The sequence below is a fragment of the Cucurbita pepo genome, chromosome LG01 (genome assembly GCF_002806865.2).
Source record: "Cucurbita pepo subsp. pepo cultivar mu-cu-16 chromosome LG01, ASM280686v2, whole genome shotgun sequence".
NCBI lineage: Eukaryota > Viridiplantae > Streptophyta > Magnoliopsida > Cucurbitales > Cucurbitaceae > Cucurbita > Cucurbita pepo.
This window is the reverse complement of record NC_036638.1, coordinates 14,816,231-14,829,787: the sequence shown is the minus strand read 5'-3', so window position 1 is coordinate 14,829,787 and position 13,557 is coordinate 14,816,231. Positions and strand designations below refer to the sequence as shown.

The following is a 13,557-nucleotide window of genomic DNA, read 5'->3' as shown; positions in this document are numbered from 1 at the left end:
TCACTCCTTTAAAATTAATAAAAATGTTCGTTCAACTTTATATTTTGTTTGAAAAAATAAGTTTTGTAGTTACCTTTGATTTTTTTAGAAATCTCAAAATATTTTTAAATTTTAAAAAAAAATATTCTTCCCCTTAGTTTGAGATGAGAATTGTTAATTTCTTTTTTTAAAAATAACCTTAAATTTTCAAAAAAAGTTTAAAAAATATCATTAAACTTTCAATGATGTTTCAAAAATACCTTTGTGTTTTTTAAATTTGGAGATAATTTATGAAATTTCGACCCACAATCTACGGTAAATAAAAAATTAAAATTTTCTTATAAAGATAAGAGTGTTAATACTATTTTTAAAATTTAATGAGTAATTTTACATACAAATTCATTTGTTGGACGACACTTAAGTACAAGACTAATGAAATTCAATTTACCCTCCATTAAAGATATGAAAAATTGATTATAGAACATATTTATCATGCTACAACCACCTAATTTCTCTAAAATAAGCTCTAAATAGTGAGAAAAGCTATCAACAAAACATAGGAAACAATTAACTTAAAAAGTTGTGGATCAAAAACTTATTTTGATCTAAAATATCCTAAAGTTATATGAAACAACGGGAAATGACCATGTCCATGCACGATTTAAAATAGATTTGAATCGGGGATGGAAAGCTTAAATTGACCGAACCAAAATCAAAACAATTGAACCAAGTCGATCAAAAGTTATTAAAACAATTTAGCCAAACGAGCAAGCTTAAATTGATTGAACCCAAGCTGAAATAATTAGACAGAGATGATTGAAAGTTAGATGACTACAACGAACCACCAAGCGGTTGCAAGCCGTACATGAGCCACACGAAAATTGGACGACACTGGATAGTTGTGATGAGACGAAGGTGTGCATGGGCCTGGGCCACTATTTGGGAAGTTGATGGACTGGAGTTTGGGTGTGAGGTGTCCAATATAGGCTGGGCTTATTGGATCATTGTAAGGCTATACGAGTGGGTTGCTATTTATTTATGGTTTTGGTTTGATGTGACCCGACAGTCATGTTGTAACTAATTATTTAATTTTTTTTATAATAATTATAATAATTTTATTTCTTTGAGAAAAAGGATAGATAATTAGTCTAGTACAAACTTAAACAAGGAAGGGATTTATATATTCTCACAATTTATTTCTAATTCTTTTTTAGCAAAAGAAGAAATTGAGTAGACATTTCCCTTTCTTTTTGAATCAGAAACTTTTTCCTGTTTGAGAAGATGATTGATCACCGCTAGGATACATAACAATTTCATAAACTTAAACCCCAACTTACAATTGTCACTAAAATGCATTGAGTACACTTGTAGATTACAACATGTCATCCGATACAAAAAGAAATAAAAGATTAGCTTTAGACCAATGTTTAAAAAATTAAAATTAGGATGGTGAAAGAGATTGATCGAAATATTGTGATGCTATGTACCATTGTAAGGTTATTGCTTAAGTAATGAAGTCAAGTGTTTGAGAGACAAGGGTTCATGATCCACCACAAGATTTTTGGCAAAATTAGGGAGAGAATCACCAACCCAATGATCCATCTGTCCCACATAGAATTTGAACAAAGAAGATTAAACTTCTAGATTTGAGAGAAGCAGGAGCAAATTTTGGGGAAAAGAAATGAACACCCCAACAACAGTAGAAACAAAGCTAAAAGCTTAACATGCAGAGACACGGACACAAGAGGGAGAGGAGAAGGTGACAAAGATATGAGTACACAGACACAAGAGGGAGAGGAGAAGGTGACAATTGCTAGATAGATATGAGTAGCCCAGAGCTGAAATAGTCTTAGTTGAAATTGAAATTACAATTGCTAGATAGATATGAGTAGCCCAGAGCTGAAAGAGTCTTAGTTGAAATTGAAATTTACATTCACTATTAGAAGTAATTTTACAAAAATGGGTGCTTCAAAAGAAACAAGGAGGGAATAAAAAAGAAGAAATCAGACCAGGAAAGGCATTTAAAAAAATGAAGTGAGATTTTACATTTGAGAGCTTCCAAAAGGGATTGAAACAAGGAGGCAAAAGATGTGGGTGAATGAACAACACCTTACTGGCCTGAGCAAAAACATGGAGGGGGACATTCATCAAACACCTAAATGGCAATGACAAAGTAGTAAGTGGTGGAGAGTTTGAATTTCAACTAAGTATACTTGGTGGGTACAGTGGATAGTAGATATGCTAGGAAGGCAATATAGATTAGGCCAATTTTTTTATGGATAAAGATGAACAAGGCTACACTTTTTGTGATAATATCCATAACGGTACAAGAACAGAGAATAGAGGATAGAGGTAGAAGAAGGGGGAGGGTACACACCCCTCCCCTCCGACCCTCCGAGTCTTCGGTTTCATCTCCTTATCCTTTCTAATCTCACCATTTTTTGTCTCTTTATGGCTTTCTTCCTCACTTTGAAACTAGTGCCTTGCACCATTTTTTGTCTCTTTATGGCCTTCTTTCTCACTTTGAAACTAGTGCCTTGCATGCAGTGATAACGGATCTATGCACATTTGACTTTCACCTTAGCTTTCTTGTGGTTACTTCTAACCCTCTTTCCAATTTTCTCTCTCATCCCAAATCGTTCAAATATTGAACTAATTTTGTACAGGAAATTAGTTAAGATTCAAACTTTTTTTAACATTTTAGGTCTATATTCCACTCATCTAAAATTAATAAATATTTTGTTTAATTTTTTTTTTTAATAACCCTCTTTAAACTTTTAACAAAATTTCATAAATACTTTTAAATTTTTTATAAAACTTCAAAATACCCTATCATTATTTTTGGATGAGAAATACGGGAGTACAATATTTTTAAATTTTAAATACGAATGGGAGTACAATCTTTTTAAATTTTATAATTTTATGTTTGAAAATATAAAATATATGATTTTTTTTTGTTTAAATTTAAATTTAACCCTTAAACTTGAGTTTGGTTCACTCAATTTAGCTTTCATTTTAGTATGAATAAAAAATTTCAAAAATTGTTAGGTGTATTATATATAAAATATAATTCTATGATTAATAAAATCCTAAATTTTTTATTTCATATTTAATAATTTAGTAAATCTTTTATGTGGATTGAAAAATTTCAAATGTTAGGTGCATTGTATGACTGTTGTCAAGCAATGAAATCAGGTGCATTGTAAGACGGTTGCTTAAGCAATGAAATCAAGCGTTCGAGAGACAAGGGTTCGTGATCCACCCACAAGATAGGTAAAGCTAGGGAGAGAACCAGGGATCCAATGACCCATCTCCTACCTTTCTCATAGATATCTCTGAAGTAAGATTAAACTTCTACATTTAAGAGAAACAGAAAGAACTTCTGAACTTTTGGGAGAGAGATGAACAACCCAAAGAGAGAAGAGACAAAGCTAAAAACTCAACATGCAAACACACATATGAAGAGAAACATAGATGAAGAAGAAAAGAAAGAGACATAGATGAAGAAGAAGAGAAAGAGACATAGATGAAGAAGAAGAGAGTTGTGCCGGATGAAATAGGGCTTCATCAAGTTAAAAGCAAGGGGAGAAGCTGGCAACTGTTAAATAGATGGGAGTAGCCATGGCTGAAAGATTCTTAATTAGAATTGAAATTTAAATCCATAGTTTCAAGTAATTTTATAAAATTGGGAATTTCAAAAGAAACAAAGAGTGAATTAAAAAGGAGAAATCAACATAAAAAGACATTAAAAAAAGATAGTAAGATCTATTTGAGAGCTCCCAAAAGGATTAAAACAAGGGGAGGCAAAATGTGGGGTTGAATGGACAACACCTTGCAATAATATGAAGAGCAAAAATATAGAGGGGGACATTCATCGAATACGTAGAGGGCAATGACAAAGTAGGAAGTTGTGAGGTGAGTTTGAGTATCAATCGAGAATACTTGGTGGGTGCACGAATCTGAGTAGAAATGATAATTATGCCAATTTTTAGATGGATAAAGATGAACAAGGCCCGACTTTTTGTAAGGATAGCCAGAGGACAAAGAAATGTATAAAATAACGGAGAACTTTAGAGAAATGTGTAAAAAGATAGAGAACTTCGGAGAAATGTGTAAAAAGATAGAGAACTTCGGAGAAATGTGTAAAATGACAAAGAACTTGAGGACAAAGGTAGAGGAAGGGGTGTGTACCCTCCCCTTCGAGTCCTCGCTTTCATCTCCTTTCTTGTTCTAATCTCACTTTGAAACTCAGCTTTACATGCAGTGATGAATTGTCCTTATTTCTGGCCACTCTTCCGAGATATCTCTTATCCCACACAAATTAATTTATTTGGCTTCCACTTCAATCTTATTTCTAGCCTCTCTTCCCCTTTCTCTTTCTAATCTCACTTTGTGTCTTTCTATATTTGTTCCTTAGGTGCGTTACCTCCGTCAAATTTCAAATTTCTCTCTCATTCCATGTCATTGATCCCTTTTCAGATTTCTCTCTCATCCCCTAATTCCTACTTTATAGTCTCTTCACAAATTTCTCTCTCATCCCACATAATTTTATAGTTATTTGTAATTCCTCTCTCCAGAATTTTCTCTCATTGATTCTTATTCTAGAGTTACTTGTGATCTTCTTCTCAGATTTCTCTCTCATCCCACTTAATTCCTATTCTATAGTTACTTCTGCCCCTTTCTCTAGATTTCTCACTCCCATGTAATTTCTATTATGTAATTCACAGATTTTTCTCTCATCCCATGTAATTCCTTTCAGCCCATTTCTCTAGATTTCTCTCTCCCATGTAATTTTTACTCTGTAATTGCTTCTGCTTAGTCTTCACAGATTTTTCTCTCATCCCATGTAATTACTTTCTATCCCTTTCTCCAGATTTCTCTCTCCCAAGTAATTTCAACTCTGTAATTGCTTCTTCTTAGTCTTCACAGATTTTTCTCTCATCCCATGTAATTCCTTTCGGTCCCTTTCTCCAGATTTCTCTCTCCCACCTAATTTCTACTTGGTAATTGCTTCTGCCTGGTCTTCACAGATTTTTCTCTCATCTCATGTAATTCCTACTCTATAGTTACTTGTGATCCCTCTTGATAGATTTCTCTCTTGTCCCACTCCTACTCTATAGTTACTTGTGTCCCTCAGATTTCTCTCTATCCCATATAATTCATACTTCTGGTCTCTCTTGTGATTTCTCTCTCCAGAATTTTCTCTCATCCCATGTCATTCCTATTCTATAGTTACTTGTGATCCTCTTCCCAGATTTCTCTCTCATCCTACTTAATTCTACTAGTTACTTCTATCCCTTTTTCCACATTTATCTCCCATCCCATCTAATTTCTACTCTATAGTTACTTCTGGTTATTCTTCACATATTTCTCTCATCTCATATAATATCCCTCTTCACATATTTCTCTCTCATCTCACCCCTACTCTATACTCTAGAGTAAAATTTGTCCCTCAGATTCCTCTCTCATCTCACAATCATTCATACTTTACTTGGTCTCTCTTCCCAGATTTCTCTCTCATCCCACCTCATTCTACTCTATATAGTTAGATTTGTCTCTCTTCCGAGGTTTCTCTCTCATCACACATAATTCCTACTTTTCCCTCTTCCCAGCTTTTTCATCTCATATAATTCTTACTTCTATATTTAATTGTGATCCCTCTCCCTAGATTTCTCTCTCCTTACTCTATAGTTGTCCCTCTTCCTAGATTTCTCTCTCATCTCACACAATTTAACTAATTTCTCTCTCATCCCACAGAATCCCTATCTTTACTTGTGGTCCCTCTTCCCAGATTTCTCTCTCGTTCCACCCAATTCAAATCTTGAACTAATTTTCTTGATCTAATTTTTTTTTACTTTCACCTAAATCTGGATCGTACTACCCATTTTCCTTTCTTTTTCTAATCTCACTTTGGGGCTTTACTTTCACCTAAATCTGGATCGTACTACCCATTTTCCTTTCTTTTTCTAATCTCACGGGTCTAACATAATTAGCGACTTTACCTTATACTTGCATAATCAACAGAACAAGAGTTCACGTGAAACAGTCTCAATAACGACAATGCGTTCATTATTATAAGCCGTTCATACACTACAACAAATAATAGATACGATAGCTTACAAAAAATGCTATCGTAGACTTTTTATAGGGTTTTTCGTACGTCGTGACAGCCCATGTTATTAAAAGTCTAAGACTTTTTATAGCGTTTTTTTGATAGCTATAATAGATGCTATAATAGAGTAAATTTATAGCTTATATACATTGCTATAAAAACACATTTTATGGCATTTTATTGAAGCTATATATAACTTTAAATGAATGCCATAATAAAATTAATTAATCTTTATAATCATTATAGTTACCCTAATAAAATTGTAATAATATTTTTTTAATAAAATTTAATTCAAATACTAAATAAATACGTAAAATACTCATAGCACCCATTCATAATTGAGATTTCATAATCTATTTTCAATACAATAGTAGTATCTCATAATGAACCAGCTTTAGATGCAACTACTCTGGAATATTCAACATTAGCAACAAAGAGACGATGCCCTAATAGGACAGCAGTTGACCCGACATCTTTCTGCTGGCCTCTCTCTTCTTTAATATAGTCTGCATGTTTAAAAACTTCAGCTGCAAAATAAGTATTTTCTTAGTTTATGTTCCACTAGCAAGGCAACGAGAAAATATGAAATCATAGGCACAAATTATAACTTCTTACTAATAGTTGTCTTTGTGTCTTTGATAAAGTCCCGATGGTTATTTTGGTTATTGAAAAAATTGTGCTTAAGGTATTCAGTTGTTCTTGACCCAAGTACATCAATGTGTCTATTAGACTTTAGAAAAGGAGCGTCCATGCATCACACTGGACCGCTATCATATCGAGTAACATCATCTCCGATATTTTCAGAATTACCATTAATATTAAAACAAACAAAGAGTAACTTATCATTCTTCCATCACATGTATCATCATTTTAAATTATAGAACAACACAACAATAATGATCAACAAAGAGAAACATAAAAAGAAAAGGAAAAGGAACCTGCTCATAAGCGGGGAAGAAGATCATTCAGGAAAATTATCCCCACATAATTTCTTTAAATCATCTCTACTGAGAAATTATGACAAGACAATGATTGCATCCTTACCGATGATGATGAAGCAAGGTCTTCTATATTGAGTAGTTTTGCAAGTCCAAAGTCCCCTGTGCAGAAATTCAAGATATTAGAAAAAATAACTAGTAAAAAAATTCCATCCGGTAAAAAATGGAAGCCATCGTACCAAGTCAGACATCATTGCTCTTCGCAAGAAACATATTAGAACACTAGAATAGAAGAAAATTTGAAAAAACAAAAAAATCAAGAACCATTAATGAGACTTATAATTGCAAAGTTGGGTATGTTAATACTTTATAGGTACCTTAAGATCTCTTTGTAGCACCCGATTGGAGTGCAGATAAACTACAACTCAGCTAGTAACAACTATGTCAACCATTTGCAAAGTTTCTGAGATAAAAAAAAATTGAGAATCAGAAAAAGATAATCACGGTTATGAACTTACTTACTCAAGAAAGTATGTTCCTCTGACATTTTCTATCAATTCGGACCTGCTCAACAAAAGAAAACAGGGCATAGGATTAGGCTTGAGGTTTCTTCCCATCCCTTTGTCCCTTTCACTACATCCTTCCCATCCCTTTGTCCCCTTCACCACATCTGGAAAACTAGTTTATCGATTCAATCCATATTGACCTTCCACAAAATGTTCTAACTTTTGTTCTTCACTTAGTTATAATTCTTTGGAGGGAAAGTTAAAAGGCATTGCCTATTTTTTTCTATTCGATCTCAAAATAAACGACCATTGAAGGCCATAAATGAAGCAAACTCCAAAAGGATGGAAAATTTAAATAAACATCACTCACACAAACGGCCTTTTTACTAGAATAGTGAGGGTAACAACTATGAGAAGGAGAAAAGGAAGAAAGGAAATAGAAGGCTTTGTAGCCTCATGAATAAGTGTAGTTTCATTCTGATACTAATCACCAACAACATGTTTTCTAGGGGGCACCATGTGCTTCCACTTCTTAGGGTTATCGCTTTAATCATGCATGTATTCCGAGTTTAGTTCAATGTGTTTGTATAGATTAAGCATATTTAAACTCCAATTAATCAATCTAATCATACAGACAAATTTCTCCGCAAATGCCTGAAATTTAGGGGTATGAATAAATAATTGATATAACTAAATAATGAAGTCTTTTAAAATGAAATTGTTCAGTAAGAAATAATACAACTTTAATTTGGTTCTCTGACTGGAGGAAGTAGTACATTCAATAGTTTAAGTTCATCCTCTTGTTCTTCCATAATATTACAGCATCACTCAAGTAGCAGAAAATGAAAGCGAGAAAGATGACAAATTAGACCAATTAAGAAAAACAAAGTGTTTAAATTTGTCAAAAGTATAACTTTAGAACTTCAATTAGTAAGGATGATATGCTGGTATATTTGAAACAAACATGGGAAAAACCATGCCCACAAAATTTGAAGATTTACTAAAGTATAACTCACACAGTTGAAACAGAGCCTTAGCTCCCCAAGTTGGTGCTATGAGTGAAACAAATTATATAAGGAAAATAAACAACAACAAAATTCTATGAGAATTACACCCGTGAATCTAACTAAATCTCTTAAATTAATCAAAATGCTAGAAATCAAGAGCATCATCTCCAAAGCTGAATATCCAAATTAATTGAGAAAATGAAGGGACCTAAACAAGAGAACCAAACATCAAAACATAGAGAAACCCTAAACCCTAGAACAAAAAGGAAGAAGTATCATCCAAATGTTTAAGAAATGAGAATCCTGGATGCAAATCCACTCTGCTCATTCTCGTTTTAAAATGTAGGGTATTGTATACTCCTCCTTCAGGGCACAAATATTGAACTATACTCAATAGATTATACTCCTCCTTCAGGGCACAAATATTGAACTATACTCAATAGATTAAACACACATGTGAATGCTAACCTCGATTAAGAGCTTTTTCATTTAGCCCATATCAGCGACGTTGGCATGAGGATAGAGCAAAGACTAGGCATCCCGGACAAAAATGGAATACAAAAGGAAGAAAAAGATGAAATACAAGGGTTATAACTCCAAATCCGTAGATTATGGTAAAATGGAGCACAAGGGGAAGAGAGGAAATTGAGAGAAAAAAAAAAAAAATCTAGCCTCCGCCGATAAATTAGGGCAAAACGAAGGGAGGAAGAAAAAGAGTAAATAAAGACCTTACTATTTAAAAATATATATATCTATCTATCTCTTTTGTATTTTGTTTTGTGTCCGCTCTTTTTTTTTTAATTTTGTGTCCACCTTTTTTTTTTTTTCATTTTTTTAATAGCATGTTTTAGAAAATGCTATCTTCAAAAGCTATAAAAAGGGTAATTTGTTGTAGTGATACTTGGAGAAATCAATAACGACATCCTAGCCTAGAGACATCCTAGCCTAGAAATAATAAACAGAGAACTGCAGGAAACAATTGCAATAACTATTAACCCAAAAGAATCCAACAAGGCGCTACGACACTACAAACTCTCCTCAAGATTTTCATGGCCTTCGCAGCATCCACCGTCAACAGTACATGGGAGCCTTACCCTTACCTGAAAATATGGGTAGCACGTGGCTTGAGTATTATATAAAATACCCAGTAAGTCGTCTCACTGTTGGGGTTAAGCATATAATCATACATCAGGATGCAAGCAGTCGCACACAATACACATACATGTCGCACATAATACACCTACATGAGCACAAGTGTTAAAAGAAAGCAATTGAGAGATGGGTCTGTCTTCCATTCCTTCCCATGGCCTTAGGCCCTTGCTTTGTCCGAGCGGGGGTGGATGCATGAGACTTTCCCACACATGGTCCACGTGTGTGACTATGAACCCACCAGGCGAGTTCGCATGCAAACTCCCTGGGCCTGGCTTGGTCGGGTATGTATGACATACAATACCGGACGCCACGAAAAAAGGAGGGCCTGCATGATATTGTGGCGAACACAATATCGAATATACGCGTCCATACCATCAGTGGCATAACGGGGGAGTGCCCCAGTGTAAGGCCCCTAATTTTCTCTAACCTAATTAGCGACGTTACCTTATACTTGCATAATCAACAGAACAAGAGTTCACGTGAGACAGTCTCAATAACGACAATGTGTTCATTATTATAAGCCGTTCATACCTGGGGAAATCAATAACGACAACCTAGCTTAGAAATAATCAACAGAGAACTAGAGGGAACAATTGCAATAACTATGAACCCAAAAGAATCCAACAAGTGCCTACGACACTACAAACTCTCCTCAAGATTTCCATGGCCTTCGCAGCATCCACCGTCAGCCGTACATGAGAGCCTTGCCCTTACCTGAAAATATTGGTAGCACGTGGCTTGAGTATTATATAAAATACCCAGTAAGTCGCCCCACTGTTGGGGTTAAGCATATAATCATACATCAGGATACAAGCAGTCGCACACAATACACATACATGTCGCACATAATACACATACAGGTCGCACATAATACACATACATGTCGCACATAATACACCTACATGAGCACAAGTGTTAAAAGAAAGCAATTGAGAGATGGGTCTGTCTTCCATTCCTTCCCATGGCCTTAGGCCCTTGCTTTGTCCGAGCGGGGGTGGATGCATGAGACTTTCCCACACATGGTCCACGTGTGTGACTATGAACCCACCAGGCGAGTTCGCATGCAAACTCCCTGGGCCTGGCTTGGTCGGGTATGTATGACATACAATACCGGACGCCACGAAAAAAGGAGGGCCTGCATGATATTGTGGCGAACACAATATCGAATATACGCGTCCATACCATCAGTGGCATAACGGGGGAGTGCCCCAGTGTAAGGCCCCTAATTTTCTCTAACCTAATTAGCGACGTTACCTTATACTTGCATAATCAACAGAACAAGAGTTCACGTGAGACAGTCTCAATAACGACAATGTGTTCATTATTATAAGCCGTTCATACCTGGGGAAATCAATAACGACAACCTAGCTTAGAAATAATCAACAGAGAACTAGAGGGAACAATTGCAATAACTATGAACCCAAAAGAATCCAACAAGTGCCTACGACACTACAAACTCTCCTCAAGATTTCCATGGCCTTCGCAGCATCCACCGTCAGCCGTACATGAGAGCCTTGCCCTTACCTGAAAATATTGGTAGCACGTGGCTTGAGTATTATATAAAATACCCAGTAAGTCGCCCCACTGTTGGGGTTAAGCATATAATCATACATCAGGATACAAGCAGTCGCACACAATACACATACATGTCGCACATAATACACATACAGGTCGCACATAATACACATACAGGTCGCACATAATACACATACATGTCGCACATAATACACCTACATGTCGCACATAATACACCTACATGAGCACAAGTGTTAAAAGAAAGCAACTGGGAGAGGGGTCTGTCTTCCATTCCTTCCCATGGCCTTAGGCCGTTGCTTTGTCCGGGCGGGGGTGGATGCATGGTACTTTCCCACACATGGCCCTTGCTTTGTCCGGGCGAGGGTGGATGCATGGTACTTTCCCACACATGGTCCACGTGTGTGACTGTGGGCCCACCAGGCGAGTTTGCATGCGAACTCCCTGGGCCTGGCTTGGTCAGGTATGTATGACATACAATACCGGACGCCACGAAAAAAGGAGGGACTGCATGATATTGTGGCGAACACAATACCGAATATACGCGTCCATACCATCAGTAGCATAACGGGGGAGTGCCCCAGGTACATAACCATAGCGTGCATAAGGTTCTTAAGGTTTACCTCCATGGCATTATACATACAAAGTTCCATCCCCTCACCGCATTACATAGCATAACTGGGTCAAACATCGAGTAGGTATATCGTAGCATACTAGTCATCACATTCATGGCATGCGAGGTTCTCATTACAATCATGACATGTCAATCAAGCTCATACATACAGGGTAGCAAATCGTGTCACAAACGTCATATACATAAACATGGCAAACATAGCATTTTACTACAAGAATCATATACATAAACATGGCATACATAGCATTTCACTACAAGAAACATCTAACCTAGCATACATCAATAACACACATGGTGCATGCAAGGGCCATAGGGCACGCAGCAACATACATACATAATTAATGCCAACAGTAAGGTTACTTACCCCTTTGGCCTTGGCCGAAGTCACTCACCACGCTAACCCCGACGCCTAACTACCTCCTATAAGACAACATGATATACTTAGAGTCATTTCACAACTAGCTCTTATGCCTAGCTACCAAGGTACGTCCCTATCACAAACTGTTCTATCAAGATGGAGTCATACTGACCTCAGACGGTTGAAACAAGGGTGGGAATGGCTTCAGAAGGGTCAAATACCTAGGAATCGATATATTATACGTATGTCCAGCCTGCTAAGCCGCAACACCAAGCCGACCTAGCCGAGCCGGGAGTGCAACGAAGCCGCCGACAACGCCGAAACTCCGCTGCGAAGGACATTGACGGCATAGGGTTCCTGGATGCGTCTCTGGGTTGGGCCGAAAGGGAACGAGGCCCAATGGTGGTGTTCCAGCGCGGCCCGCGAGGTGCGGCCTGTACGCTGACCGAGACGAACTCGCGGAATGTCGAAGGGTCAACCCGCGGCCGCCGCTTCGTCTTCCTCGCCCGAAAGCCTCGACAACCCTAATCAAAGAACTCGACTACTGTCGTCGGTGGAATGGTCGTCGTCCGTCCGTTTGTCTCTGGTGGCGCGTCTGTCCCTCCTTGCCCGACGTACCCTGGCGCCGGTTTGCTCCTATCTAAGGACTCACAAAGTCTGAAGTCTCGAGACGTTTTCGATTCCTCACCTAAACCTTTCGTCTCCTCCCTCACAGGTACGATATAGCTCAAAAAGAAAGGACGGCTACTAAGGTAGCTAGGGTTTAACATGGGCACTCAAGGAATTAATATGCCCTTGTTGACAAGGCATGCCTCACCGAAAATCCTGCGATTTCCGGCGAGATTTAAGGCGTTCCTTTTTTTTTTTTTTTTTTTTCCTCTGAAACCCTTATCGTTACAAACAAGGTCCTATTGTGATGATAGCCATAACTGTAAGAGGACAAAGATAACTGTAAGAGGACAAAGAACAGAGGATAATGGGGTAAAGGAAGGGGAACGGGATGTTAGATAAAACCTTTGTTTTTTCCTTATTTAGATTCACACGTTTACATTTAATTTTCGTTTGACCATTTGACAAACACGTCGAATGGATTAGCTAATTCTTAGACGTCATTTTTCTAGGAAGTGGCACAGATTCAGTTGGCCACTCTCCCCCCATTTTTAGGATAGGTTGTATTTAAATAGGAAATCTGTTTACAAGATTTGACACCCGGATTTACAATAGCAGTCAAAGTTTCAGTCCTTTTCTCTCTCTTATTTTTACGCATTTTATCTTTCTTCCAACAACCTGTCGACAATATCCTCTCGTGATTTCCCTGCCGATTATCGAAATCCAACA

General features: G+C 37.0%; 2 long non-coding RNA genes across 2 annotated transcripts; both read right to left on the bottom strand.

Annotated features, from left to right (window-relative positions):
- Positions 1–6,460: 6,460 nt before the first annotated feature.
- On the bottom strand, positions 6,461–9,176 carry LOC111779747. Its single transcript, XR_002812731.1, has 4 exons — positions 9,011–9,176; positions 7,407–7,492; positions 7,136–7,191; positions 6,461–6,618 (listed from the first exon to the last, which is right to left on the bottom strand). It is a non-coding gene; the product is annotated as an uncharacterized LOC111779747 (long non-coding RNA).
- A 1,858-nt stretch (positions 9,177–11,034) lies between these two features.
- Positions 11,035–13,186, bottom strand: LOC111799802. The gene is made up of 3 exons (XR_002815899.1): positions 12,392–13,186; positions 12,226–12,281; positions 11,035–11,218 (listed from the first exon to the last, which is right to left on the bottom strand). It is a non-coding gene; the product is annotated as an uncharacterized LOC111799802 (long non-coding RNA).
- Positions 13,187–13,557: the final 371 nt, after the last annotated feature.